The sequence below is a fragment of the Sceloporus occidentalis genome, unplaced genomic scaffold (genome assembly GCF_023333645.1).
Source record: "Sceloporus occidentalis isolate IW3139 unplaced genomic scaffold, rSceOcc1.0.p SCAF_6, whole genome shotgun sequence".
Classification (NCBI taxonomy): domain Eukaryota; kingdom Metazoa; phylum Chordata; class Lepidosauria; order Squamata; family Phrynosomatidae; genus Sceloporus; species Sceloporus occidentalis.
The window spans coordinates 94,889,058-94,902,508 of NW_028316986.1; the positions used below are offsets into that span (position 1 = coordinate 94,889,058).

A 13,451-nucleotide genomic window follows, 5' to 3' on the forward strand; every position below is an offset into this window, starting at 1 on the left:
AATGAAAATTTCAGTGTAGATTCTCATGCTGAAGAATATCAATCTATGAGTTCTCTCGGCCTCAGGAAGGGGGGAAAAGATACGATGAAATGCAATTTACTTTGTCATGTCTTGAGTGTTGCTTCCATATCATTTTGAGTAATAAGAATATCTTCAGCTTGTAGAAGACAAGCTTTGACAATACTGATTATTAGTAAATTTGAGATTAATATCAGCAGCTGTGATTATTAGTAAATTTGAGATTAATATCAGCAGCTGTGGATAAAATATATTAAAACTTGCTGTGTGCATGTTTGTTTAAGAATGTATGCTTAAGATGTACAGTATAATAATTGGTATGCCAGCATGAAAATAAAAAAATAAACAGTGTAGAATTTTAAAATTGCAATATATTACATTGTTTAAATATTTTTTATTGTTGCTATCTGAAGTGGAGAATTACTTTCATATTTTCCAGAAATACAACAGAGAAAGCTGCTTTATATTTGTCACACATCTGGTTTATCTAGTTTAGGACTGATCACTTCTAACAGTGATTCTCCAAGGTTTCAGATAGAATATTAACTGAGGCATACTTGGAGATGTCAGAAACTGGATCCAGAAGCTTTGTGTGTGCAGAATATATGCACTCAGCCATGGCCCTTTCCCATTCAGAGTAATCATTATTAGCTAACACCTAGACATGGCTCGACTTAGAGTTATTTTTGCAGATAGCATATATATGGGGCTGAATCCAGTGCTGTCATTACAATAGATTAAAGTTCACTGTGCCTGCAGAAATGAATCTCTAGACATAGTGCAAGGGAAAGATATGAGGGGTTTTTTTCCATCGTGTATGCAGTACAGACTGCATGTGAATGCCATCTCTCACACCTGTTTGCATTACTGTTCAATCCATCACAACCATGTTAATGAAGGTTCTTTCTCCTCTTCTAGTGTCTCATTACCAAGACCTAAAGGCACCAGATCTTGTCTGATATTGGAGGTTTAGTGGGGTCAGCACTGGTTAGTACTAAGATAGGGACTGCCAAGGAATACCAGGCTCTGTAAGCTATAGGTCAGTGGAAGGAACTGGCAAAACCACCTCTGAGTATTCATTGCTCAGGAATTCATGGGATTGCCATAAATTGACAGATGACCTGAAGGCACATACACAACATAAACACATACACACACACACAGTATTGCATTGGATCTAAGTCATGGTAACTATTTTTTTCCAGTAAGGAATACTCTATCCTAGGAAGACCTAGCATTTATAGTTAAATTATGTTTCCCAAAGATGTGCCGCATCATTAATGGAATGCTTTCAGCCTGTTGATTGATCTGAGCAGTAATAATTTTAATTGGTTTCAAGAGCACAAATCTAGTGCCTGACCCTTCTTCCACAAAACATCTGTGTAGAATATTCACAGAATACTAATTTGTCTGAAGAAAATCACCTATATATCTCCTCAGTCTTTTAAGATTTATTTCATGCATAACATTAAAGATGATGATATATTTACTATTCTTATTTTGAATAGGTGTGTGGGTGTGTGTCTGTGTGTGACTCTTTAAAAAGAAGGAGAAAGATGGGTACCTCTAAGACATAATATGGCAGACTCTTTTTGAGTGAGTTACAGATATGGAAAATGTAATCAGTGAATAGTAGAAATAACTTATTTCTATCAACCTTGAAATTTGTGTGAAATTGTAAATATTTGGACACTGTTAAACCCAGAACATTTGCTAAGTTTTAGGGAATGAAAAAATATGGCATCTTTTCCAATTGTTTTGGTGCAGTTTGAGTTAGAGAACCATTGTGAATGTAAGACTTCAGTGCTATTTCATATTAATAAGAATAATTAGTGCTGTTTCTCTTTTTCGATTCTAACATCGGTCAGTGAAATATGTTAGGGCATGCTTCCCTAATATGGCCTCCAGGTGTGTTCATCTATAACTCCCAGCAGTCCAGCCATCATGTCCAATGGACAGAGTTTATTGAACAATAGCACAAAACATGAAGTCAGAGAAGTTGACTTGGGGAGATCCACAAGTCATTGTTTGTTTGTTTGTTTGTATGTATGTACCTACTTTTCCCACTTTGGGACTCATGGCAGTTTACAATAGTTGAAACAAATATAGCTAATACCTCATACAAAAGCAAACAATTTAATTGAACTGTCAATAAACTTTAATCAGTTAGAAAATTTACCATTGGGGGAAAAAACCAAAAACATTACAGCATGCTATGCAAGGTTCGTTCCCACTGAGCAGTCTTCAAAGTCCTACTAAAACAAATAAGTCTTTAACTGCCTGCAGAAAGATGCCAAAGAGGCTGCAAATCTAGAAAGGGATTTCCAGCGTCTAGGCGCACTAAGAAGGCACTCTCCAGTATCCCCACCTGATGTAGCTATGAGGGTGCTGGGAAGGACATCCCTAGATTATCTCAAATCACATTGTATGTACATATAGGAGAATACAGTCCTTCAGATGATCTGGCTCTGAGCAATATAGGTTTTAACCAGCACTTTAAATTATGTATGGAAATGGACCTGTTGCAACAAGAGAGTTGCCTGAACCCAGTTCAGTTGCAACCCTTTGAAGAAACTTCTCCAAACATTCTTCAAATGCAGCCCCACATAGAGGGTGCTACAATAATCCAAACAGAATAGACCTAAGACATGCATTATTGTGCCTAGATACAACATCTCTAGAAATGGTCAGATCTGGTACAAATGCCTTCACTGTGCAAAAATAACTCTGGACATCTCTTTCCTGGCTCAAACCTGGCTCAAACCTAAATTCAGGAGTACACTTGAAGCTTCATATCTCTACCATCAGATTGAATGTAACCCCATTTAGTACAGGTTTAATTCCTATTCCCTTATCTATCTTTTGACTGAACAGAATCATAGAATCATAGAGTTGGAAGAGACCACAAGGGCCATCCAGTCCAACCCCCTGCCATGCAAGAAATCTAAATCAAAGTATCCCTGATAGATGGCCATCCAGCCTCTGTTTAAAGACCTCTACGGAAGGAGGCTCCACTGCACTCTGAAGCAGTGTTTTTCTGTCGAACAGCCCTTACTGTCAGGAAGTTCCTCCTAATGTAGAGGTGGAATCTCTTTTCCTGTAGCTTGTATCCATTACTCCGGGTCCTAGTCTCTGGAGCAGCAGAAAACAAGCTTGCTCCCTCCTCAATATGATATCCCTTCAAGTATTTAAACAGGGCTATCATATCATAACAGGATTGCCTCAATTGGTTTTCAGTTTGTTTGGCTCTGTCAAGTCCATTATTGATGACAGGCACTGGTTTAGGATCAAAAGAGCTTCCTTGGATTGAAGTAGTAAAACCTAATATAGTTTGTTGCCATCTGCAGACTGATAGCGCTTAATGTCAAAACTCCAGTTGAACTTACCCAATTGTTTCATGTATATGTTAAATAACAGGTGGCAGATCTGAATTTTGATGAATCCCACAGGCAAATTCCCAAAGAGACAACCAGGAGTCTTCGAGTGCCATTTTCTTGTTTTGTCCCTCCAGGAAGGAAGTAAAACTGTGACTCCAACTCCTGTCCAAACAAGGGGACCCAGAGGAGTATCATTGTTGATCACACTCTTTCTGTCCTGTTCCCCCTATAGGTCATCCACCAAAGCTGTCTTTGTCCCACAACGAGGCCTAAACCTGATTGAAATGCATCTAGATAATCCATTTTATCCAGAAACAGTCATGTGCACCATCCTAGTCATTTCCCCATTCTGGAGGTCAACAAGGACTTTGAAAGATTTATTCATTTATTTGCAGAACTAGAATTGCCTACCAAGGTAGCAGGGGCATTCCCAAGAGTCCCCACACAGCTTCAGTTACATACATTAGAATCCCTCGTACTGTGGGATAGCGCATGAGGTCAGGGGTATTAAATCACTATAGACAATTGCAACTACACCTTCCTGCCCCACAAGTGTTGCTTGCTGCTGTACAACCACGCTAGACAGGTTTTGGACCAGTGGAATTGGAGTTTTAAAAAGCACGTCTTGATGATTACCGCTCTTTGACAGTGGAAGAGACTGCTTTGAGTGGAGTGGAATCTTCTTTGAAGGTTTTCCGAGTTTCGTTGAACATCTCTGAAGAATATTCTTGCATGGCAGGGGAATTGGCTTAGAAGATGGTCCTTGTGATCCTTTCCAGCTTTATGATTGTATGACTCAAAGATCCTAGACTCCTCATGACACAAAACAGAGTTTTTGGTTGTTGTTGTTGTTTTAATTAGACTGACATTTATCATTTTCAAAATAATAATGCCTAAATTATATTTATCTCTATGTTACCTCAGAGACCATTAAAAATGTGAATTAGTTGTGTCCAGAAGGATGACAAGAAATATTTTCATGGCATGGCACATTTCTAGATAAAGATGGTCCCTTAGTGAGTTGGCAGTTTGCTTGGAACAGTTTTACGTGTACCATTTTGTTAAAATTTAATGCTAGTCAATTAAAGGAAGAGCTTGGGATGTCCATTTATAAGTGATTATTTGGAACTCATGTGCCAAGCCCCCATAGTAATTACTATTATAATTATTTTTGAAATAACTTACAATTTTACTTTCTCCTTTTTCACAATGACTGCAAAAGTTCTTTTGAAATTGCTTTTAAAAATATGAATACTAGATGTCACTCACCTTTACAGAATACTTGTTCCATTCACTCAATCTCAATGCCCATAACAGAGCATATGCTCAAGTTAAAACCCACACCTTTCCACATCTTTTAATGAGGCTCCACTTATTATAAAAGTAACTAAAATGTTATCATTCCACCTTGAGAAGGGATGTGTTTACACCATAGTCCACAAATAATACTAATTACAAGTAACTAATTTAGCTTCAAAATAACAACAAATATGCTAATTTCAAAACCTGGCTAAAAGTAGCATGTTATATAAAGTATAAAGGCTTCCTGGATATCATAAAAATTGTCTATTAGATTAAAATAAACCAAATGATATTTAGTACTATAAAATCACTGGCACAATCTAAATGTGGAAATGTGTGTGGGCACTGAATGTTAATATTTTACACAGACTGTACATATTTGACAAGACTCAAGCTATCCTTTTTGCGCTATTAAAACAAAACAAAATCCCAGATTGCTCTTCATCATCATCATCTTATTATTATTATTATTATTGGCATTACATTTTGATGCTGTTTTCAATTAGTTTTTTTGATTATTGTCTCAGAACATGGTTTGTATAAAAAGAAGCACTTAGATGAAGAAAAAATCCAGAGTGCTTTATCCGAGTCAATCCAACAAGGATGCTTTCACAATATTTAGTTAAAATATTCTTATCTGCCACTCACCAATGAGTGTAAAAGAAAAATCTGCTCAGTTTGACATCTCTGTAGTGTTGTGCTGGATTGTCAACTGATTTGATGGCTGGATTGGTTGGCCAATGCATGGTAATGATGAAAAAGGAAGCCTTTTGGAATTCATCCTACATGCTAGAAAATGCAAGATGTCAGTGAAGCCATATATTAAAGAGAATTTGAATTGGAAACAGTATCCCAGCCTGCCACTGTGGGGGCATTTTGATCATTTTGATTTATTAAACTTTTATAGGAGCATTCAGATGAAGCTGAATTACTATACTTAAACTTGGGTGGTTTATGGTCTGTTGGGGGTTTAAAACAGAGATTGTTTGAGTGATGAGTCAAGAGTTAATAATAATAGTCCCCCTTTCTGTGCAAGGGTGTATATACATTAAATATATAGATTTAAGCACCTAACATTGTCAAACAGAATAGCTAACAATGTGAACAATCTGAAATGTTAGGAATTATGCTGTTCCTAAGGATACATCAATACTTTGTGTCTATGTACACAGTATGTTTCCGCTGTCAACCTATGTGCTCACTAATATAAAATATATAGTCATACATACTTCTCTATAGCAAGGGAGAGTAAAAAGGAAGTGTGACTTTTCTACAGCAAAGCATGAAATCTCTGTAGCTGTGATACAGTTGATCATCCCTCCTCCTGAATTGCCATATATGGTTTTCCAAGTCTTGAGCATGACAGTGAAATGAAATCAATTACTATTAGAGTGGCACTCTAGGTTAGAGACATTATCGGATTCACACTTGGTTTTGCAGCAGGGAGAGATGACACTTTCCTGCAAATCAGGCATGATGCTAAAGATGGATGAGGCAGAGTTCAAGGAGCAGTAATGTGAGGGTCCAGCACTATCATTCCAAGCTGTCTCGGCCATATGATGGATGACTTGGTGGTAAGAAGCAATAATACTTGATGATGAAAGATTCATCTCAAGTTCCTGAGCTTCTGCAGTGACTACCTACGGGTGCTCTAACAGTACAATGATTCCTAATTTGTTATGAGGATCCAAATTACTGTACTTAAGCAAGCAAACCAGACTTTTCAATTAGGAACCCAAGGTTTTTTCGGCATCTGCTAATGAAGAAGGTAGCATATCAAACATTCCTGTTCATTGTAAATGTAATTACCTCATATTTATGCATAGTACTTGTTGATGGGATCTTGTAAGTTTATGCTAATATGGTAGGTAATTTGTTACCTCTCAAAATCACTCTCTGTGTGCCTTCTGGTCATTATCTTGAAACATGATAAACGATCTCACCCATGAGGTGTAAATGAAAATGAAATGGATAATTGGAAGCTATATCTAAATAGTGGCTGGAATAGTTTTGTGATTATAATTAATTTTTCCCCCCTGTGGTTTAAAATAAGGTGATTTGCTGTGTGTCAGTGCTTTGATAGATACTCTTCCTGTTTTTCTCTTGACCTGACATTGTCCTGTTTAGACAATGTAGGCCAACAAGCTTGAGCCAGGATCTGGCAGATTAGATGCTGATTGGGCAGATCCCGACCAATCCTGGCCCAACCAGCCCTTATCTTACTAAAAAGTGGCAGAGTTTTCAGAAACTCTGCCATGACAGCTGGCAGACTGGACATTTGAAGTTCCTTCCTCCAATTTTTGCTTGTCCTTTCTCTGAGTCTAATGCTGTTTTACATATGATATGTTCAGCATTTCACTGAAATAGGTAGGGTGATAAAATGCATCCTTACCTTACCTCTCTTGCCAGTTGGAAACCATTTGTTTTCCATGTCTTTTGTCCTGAAAGTAGCCTTTTGTCCTGAGTACAGGTTATGCATCAGGACAATCAAATGTTTTGTCACATCCATTTCTTTAAGAGCAATTCATAATTTTTCCTGATCTACACAATCAAAAGCTGTGCTATAACCTATAAAGCACAGTCTGATTGGTGCACTCCATTATCCAAGATATGCTTGCAAAATGATTCCTAGTGCATCTTCCTTTCCTGAACCCAGCTTGGACAACTGGATTTTCCCTATCTGTCTATGATAAAAGATTTTGTTGTCAATTTTTTAGCATTAGTTTGCTTGCACAGGAAATTAATACAGTGGTCCTGTAGTTACTGCAGTCCCTGGTGTCATGCAATGTGTTACCTTGGTGGTCATAGAACATCTCCACTCTTCTTTAAATTTCCCTTTGATTTCTCAGATCTTGTAGAAGAGGTTTCATTTTCCTTTTTTGTTATCACCTTCTATTTCTCTGCTTTGATTATTATAGTAGTTCTCCTTGCCCCTGTGCACAAGTCATTGAATAGTTGCAGTCAGGATTTGGACTCTATTCTTGTTACCATTACTATTTGTCTGTCCTTTACTATTTGAAGAGTTTCATTTGGTGCCCATTGAGGCTTCTCTCTCTCTCTCTCTCTCTCTCTCTCTCTCTCTGCTACAAAAAATTCTGCAGAGATTGTTGTGTTTTGGCTACAGGTAGTGTCTTTATGCATTCCTTTCTGATAGTGTTTCTGACCAGAGTTTTTCTGGCTCCTGGTTAATTAAGCGTAATAGTGAAAATCTATTTTTTGCATTATCTTCTAAATTCATATTTTAGTCTGATGGTTGGTTTAGTGTTCTTTAGCTTTGTTCTAATTTTGTGGTATTAGTAGTTTGTGTCACAATCTGTTCCTGATCTTGTTTTTGCAGAGAGAATAGAGCTTTAGTTTTTTGTGAGTTTTTTGGGCTATGCGGCCATGTTCTAGAAGAGTTTCTTCCTGATGTTTCTCCAGCATCTGTGGCTGGCATCTTCAGAGAATGCTTGCCTGGAAAAAGTGGGTCCAAAAACCCCACAAAAGGTTATGGATGCCGGCCATGAAAGCCTTCGACTTTAGAATAGAGCTTCTCCTGCTTCTGTTTCCTGTTATCTCCTGTTCTGTTTCCAGCTTCCTCTGCTTCTGTTTCCAGTTATGTCGTCTATTTGATTTCAGATGATAGCCATGCTTACAATCACTTCCTGGGTTGCTTGAAGAATCAGCGATGAACAAATTGTTGGCCTCATAAAATTCAGTCAGTAGGTTTCCTGTTTCATTTCTCAATCTTAGGCACAATTTTCCTAAAGTCTTTATTCTGCTCTGTTTCCTGCTTTTGCATTCGAATTGCCTATGATTAACAAGACTTTCTGTTTTGGTGTGTGATCAGTTTCCACTTGACTCCAGCATAGAATCATTCAATTTCTTCTTCTTCTGCCTGTGCTTCTTTGATAGCATTTATTCACATATTTACTGTTGTGATTGCTATTTTTATACAATAATTGTACATTATTGTACTGTGTAATAGAATAATTATTATACAATAATTATACAATTAAAACTGAGTATATGGAATGTGTAATTGCCCCTATTTTGTGACATGAATAGCAATAGCAAGTACATTCCTATACCACTTATCTGTGTACTTAAGCACTCCCTAAGCTGTTTACAATGTGTAAGCTAATTGCCCCCAACAAGCTGGGTACTCATTTTAGCGACCTTGGAAGGATGCAAGCCTGAGTCGGGCTTGAGCCCTCTGGTTAGTACTGAACTCACCTTATGGTTTCTGACTGACTGACTGACTGACTGACTGACTGCAGTACAGGTATTTAACCACTGCACCACCAGGGCTCTTGAACAGTCTCCTGCTGTTTTTTCCCGTATACTCAAACAGATATATTTTATACTTTGTGCCCATTCTTTCCCTGAACAAAATTGTCTATTCAAGGAACAAAAGGAGCAGATGGGTGATAAAGAACAGCCCAAGTCCACTCTGACTGCAAGCAGTTTGGGACCACCATGACCACACAGCCCGCTCCCAAAGCAGGCTGCAGCTGCAGGACCCAACCCACATCACCAGGAGCTGGATTATCCCAGCTCCTTTTTGCTCCTGTCCAAAGGATTGGAGCTCAGCTTCAGGCTGCACTGGAGGCATGTGTCATTTGAACACCAGGCCTCCATAGCGGTTGTAAGCTGCTTCTGTTCCAGGCCAAAATGAACAGAATGGGTGTCTTGTTGATAATAAATTTGTTGGTGCTCTATGATGGCAAACTACAGTGAACTGCATGTGAGGTTATGCATCCCATTTCCCCTGAATGCTTTAAAAAAAATCTTTGCCTTATGAAAAACATGTTGGTTTTCAAAAATGGCTGCAGAGATTTTTTTTTTTTAATTGGCCACACTTTGGAATTCATCACATTAAGGTGGGTTTCAGAGTCATTGTTATGCCCTGGCGACAAGGCACCTTCTAGACTAGTGGTCTCCAAACTTTTTCAGGTTGCTGCCCCCTTTCCTCTTGGGTGACAACCCTAGAACTCCCCATTGCCATTTCTTGATATTAAGTCTACTGTTCTAATGGAAATTTAAAACAACCAGTCTTGGTCGCTGCTCTTTTTGCACCCAGTCACCTTGGGAGCAGCAACTGAGCAGCTCATTGATCCATGAACAAGAAGCTTCTCCATTGTGCCAGCCTTTCAGAAAAGGCCAGTGTGGGCAAGAGGCCGCTCAGTTGCTGCTCAGTCAGCTTGGTTGATGCTCCAAAAATGACCAAGTGCAAAGGGAGAAGCTTCTTCCTGATGAGGAAGAACTCTCAGTCTTTCTCTGTTGGGGTGGAGAGGAGCACCGGCTGGTTTACAGATGCCACATGCTCTGGATTGAAGACTGGTGTGGACAGGGAAAAGTAGGGTTGCCATAATGGAGGACCTCGAAACCGGGACAAATGTAGGACAAGGTTTGAAAATGTAGGACATTTTTTTTAAAATTTCCTGGCTAGGAAATTAAAAAAAAAAGTCCTAGATTTTTAAACCTTGTCCTCCTCCTCCTCCTCCCGGCCTGGGAGGGAGCCTAGGCTGGCTCCCAGGCCGAGAAGGGCGAGGGGAAGCCTGGCATCGCGGCGATCGCCACGGTGCCAGGCTTCCTCCTCCTCCTCCCGGCCTGGGAGGGAGCCTAGGCTGGCTCCCAGGCCGAGAAGGGCGAGGGGAAGCCTGGCATCGCGGCGATCGCCACGGTGCCAGGCTTCCTCCTCCTCCTCTCAGCCTGGGAGGGAGCCTAGGCCGGCTCCCAGGCCGAGAAGGGCGAGGGGAAGCCTGGCATCGCGGCGATCGCCACGGTGCCAGGCTTCCTCCTCCTCCTCCCGGCCTGGGAGGGAGCCTAGGCCGGCTCCCAGGCCGAGAAGGGCGGGGGGAAGCCTGGCATCGCGGCGATCGCCACGGTGCCAGGCTTCCTCCTCCTCCTCTCGGCCTGGGAGGGAGCCTAGGCTGGCTCCCAGGCCGAGGGGAAGCCTGGCATCGCGGCGATCGCCACGGTGCCAGGCTTCCTCCTCCTCCTCCCGGCCTGGGAGGGAGCCTAGGCTGGCTCCCAGGCCGAGAAGGGCGAGGGGAAGCCTGGCATCGCGGCGATCGCCACGGTGCCAGGCTTCCTCCTCCTCCTCCCGGCCTGGGAGGGAGCCTAGGCTGGCTCCCAGGCCGAGAAGGGCGGGGGGAAGCCTGGCATCGCGGCGATCGCCACGGTGCCAGGCTTCCTCCTCCTCCTCTCGGCCTGGGAGGGAGCCTAGGCTGGCTCCCAGGCCGGGAAAGAGGCGGAGGCTGCTCCTCATCGCGGCGATCGCCGCGGTGGGAAGCGGCCTGCTCCTCCTCCCGGCCTGGGAAGAAGCCTCGGCCGGCTCCCAGGCCGGGAAGGAGGCGGGGGCCGCCCCTCATCGCAGCGATTGCCGCGGTGGGAAGCGGCCTCCTCCTCCTCCCTGGCCTCGTGGAGGCCTTGAGGACCCCGCGGCCGGAGCTCCGACCGCGGAGCTGCCTCCAAGGCCTCGCTGGGGCCCGGGAGGGAGCGTCTCCGCGGCTGGAGCTCCAACCGCGGAGAGCCTTCCCAGGCCTCAGCAAGGCCTTGGAGCCGCTGCGGGGCCTGAGGTGGCCGCGGTGGGCGGGGCCGTCCCGGTTTGGGCGCCAAACCGGGCCGGGACCGGGACAGCACCGCCCAAACCGGAATTGTCCCTCCCCCCGGCGGGATATGGCAACCCTAGGGAAAAGGGTCCCTAAAAAGAAGTTTCACGAAGCCTTCATCCCCACCATGGTCCTAAAGGCTGCTAGTTTCCCTTGTTGTTATTTCACACCAGTACTTAGACTGAAGCCTTCCCCTTTTCCTCCTCATTGCCCCCCTGGATCTTTCTACCACCCCTGGGGGGGTGTATTGCCCACATTGGGAATCACTGTACTAGAGTTTGTAGGGAAAGAGGGAGATGGGTGGTGGCTGAAGTTATGAGTTTTTGTAATGTTTTTTCTTGATTCATAGCATTCTTTTCATTATAGCAAAATGTAGTGGTTTAGGAGCATTGCTGTAGGCTCTTAACTTAAAGATTGTTGTCTTGTCCCCTCTTTTTGATTTTGGAATGACACTTAGCTGCTGGAGTGACACTTAGCTGCTAGAAATTCTGAATCATGGAATGTACATACAGATGCTATCTACTGACATAAGCATCAGTGATTTGCAAAATATTTGGTTCCCTTGGAAGAACACGTTTTTGTTATATTCTTGTTGCTTCTGTTTGTGAAGCCAGAGCTGTTCTAGCTTAGCAGGAAGGTAGCACCTCCCAAAGGCACTAGTGAACCAATATTTCTGAATAATTGCATTATAGTCCCTCCTCCTATTTATTCTTCTTTTAATGGGTGGTCACGTGAAAATCATGAACATGAAATGTATATATTCTGAGAAAAATGTTCAAGGAAATGATCAAAAAATCCAGTCCAGTCCTGCTTTTTTAATGCTGTGCTGATGTGCAATTCCAATGCAATGCTGAAAATACAGAATCAGGATCACAGAAGGTTTTTTGCTCATTAATTAGAAGTGCTCAATGCTTTATATGGAACACCTTCACTCAAAATTGGATGAAAAGTTGTGGGACAAAATACCTTTTGGGGGGGGGGTATGTTAACCCTAAGTATTTGTATATACATTGTTATCATGACAAAATTTCCTACAGCAAAACAGAGATTCAGAACACCTGGCCCTCCAGATGTTTTCCATTTACCAGATAGGCAGATTTGGAATTGTGGACAACCAACCTCAGAAATCTTGAAACATTTGGGACATTGCAAGGATATTACTATTTAGAATTGTAGTCCAAAAAAATATCATTTCAAGGTTATTGGGACAGATTTATCAATTCATCTTTAACCAGTCAGGCATACATGTCAGGGAACCACCAGTGATAGGTATTACAGAGCTATGTAGATAATAGTAATAATGCTAGAGGTACTCAGAGGAGTGTGTGTGTATGTGTGTGTATGCATGCACGCACATATTGCAATAGCAAGTACATTTCTATACCGCTTATGAGTACACTTAATCACTCCCTAAAGAGTTTATAATGTGTAAGCTAATTATCCCCAACAAGCTGGGTACATATTTTAGCAACTTACGGAAGTATGCCAAGCTGAGTTGACCCTGGAGCCCTGGGATCGAACTCACATCGTTGTGGCTGTGAATGACTGCCGTACAGGTATTTAATCACTGCACCATCAGGGCTCTTTATATACACAAACAAGGTGAAATTCTGTTGGTTAATCACAACTAGAGTGCACCCATTGGATCAGTGGCTGAGTGATGAGTCAACACAAAGGTAAATCCCACTGATTCAATGGTTTTACTATAATCATGATTAATACTAGAACTCATGTCCTTATCTGATTGTCTTCCAGAAAATAACTAGCTTTTTAGTTTATTACAGCAGGAATAGCATTTGTGTACATGAACACCTCTATGTAATTATATTTTAGCAAATGTTATACACATACCAGTTTGTAATAATGTTGGCAAAGTCAAGAAAACACAAATAATGATACCAAAGTTAAGAAAGCACAAAAGGTTTCAAGTATATTAACGAAACAAAAATAGATTGCATCAGAATAAAGTGTACAGTAGAAATGACTATTTTTTAAAGTTACATGTGCAGTTAATATAATGCAAACTGTGTTTTTAAAGTTCTGCTGACATTACTGCTATTACAAGCAGCTCCTTTCCTTTTTTATTTAAGAAGAGATTGTAAAATGATTGCAATAGTGTTTCAAAGAGAGGTGAATAAAATGCCATGATGCTGCATGG

At 41.4% G+C, this 13,451-nt stretch overlaps 1 protein-coding gene across 7 annotated transcripts in view; it reads left to right on the plus strand.

Annotated features, from left to right (window-relative positions):
- PTPRK (protein tyrosine phosphatase receptor type K) overlaps nt 1-13,451 on the plus strand; it is a 468,792-nt gene that overhangs the window by 270,117 nt on the left and 185,224 nt on the right. The gene's annotated exons all lie outside the window — the stretch shown is intronic.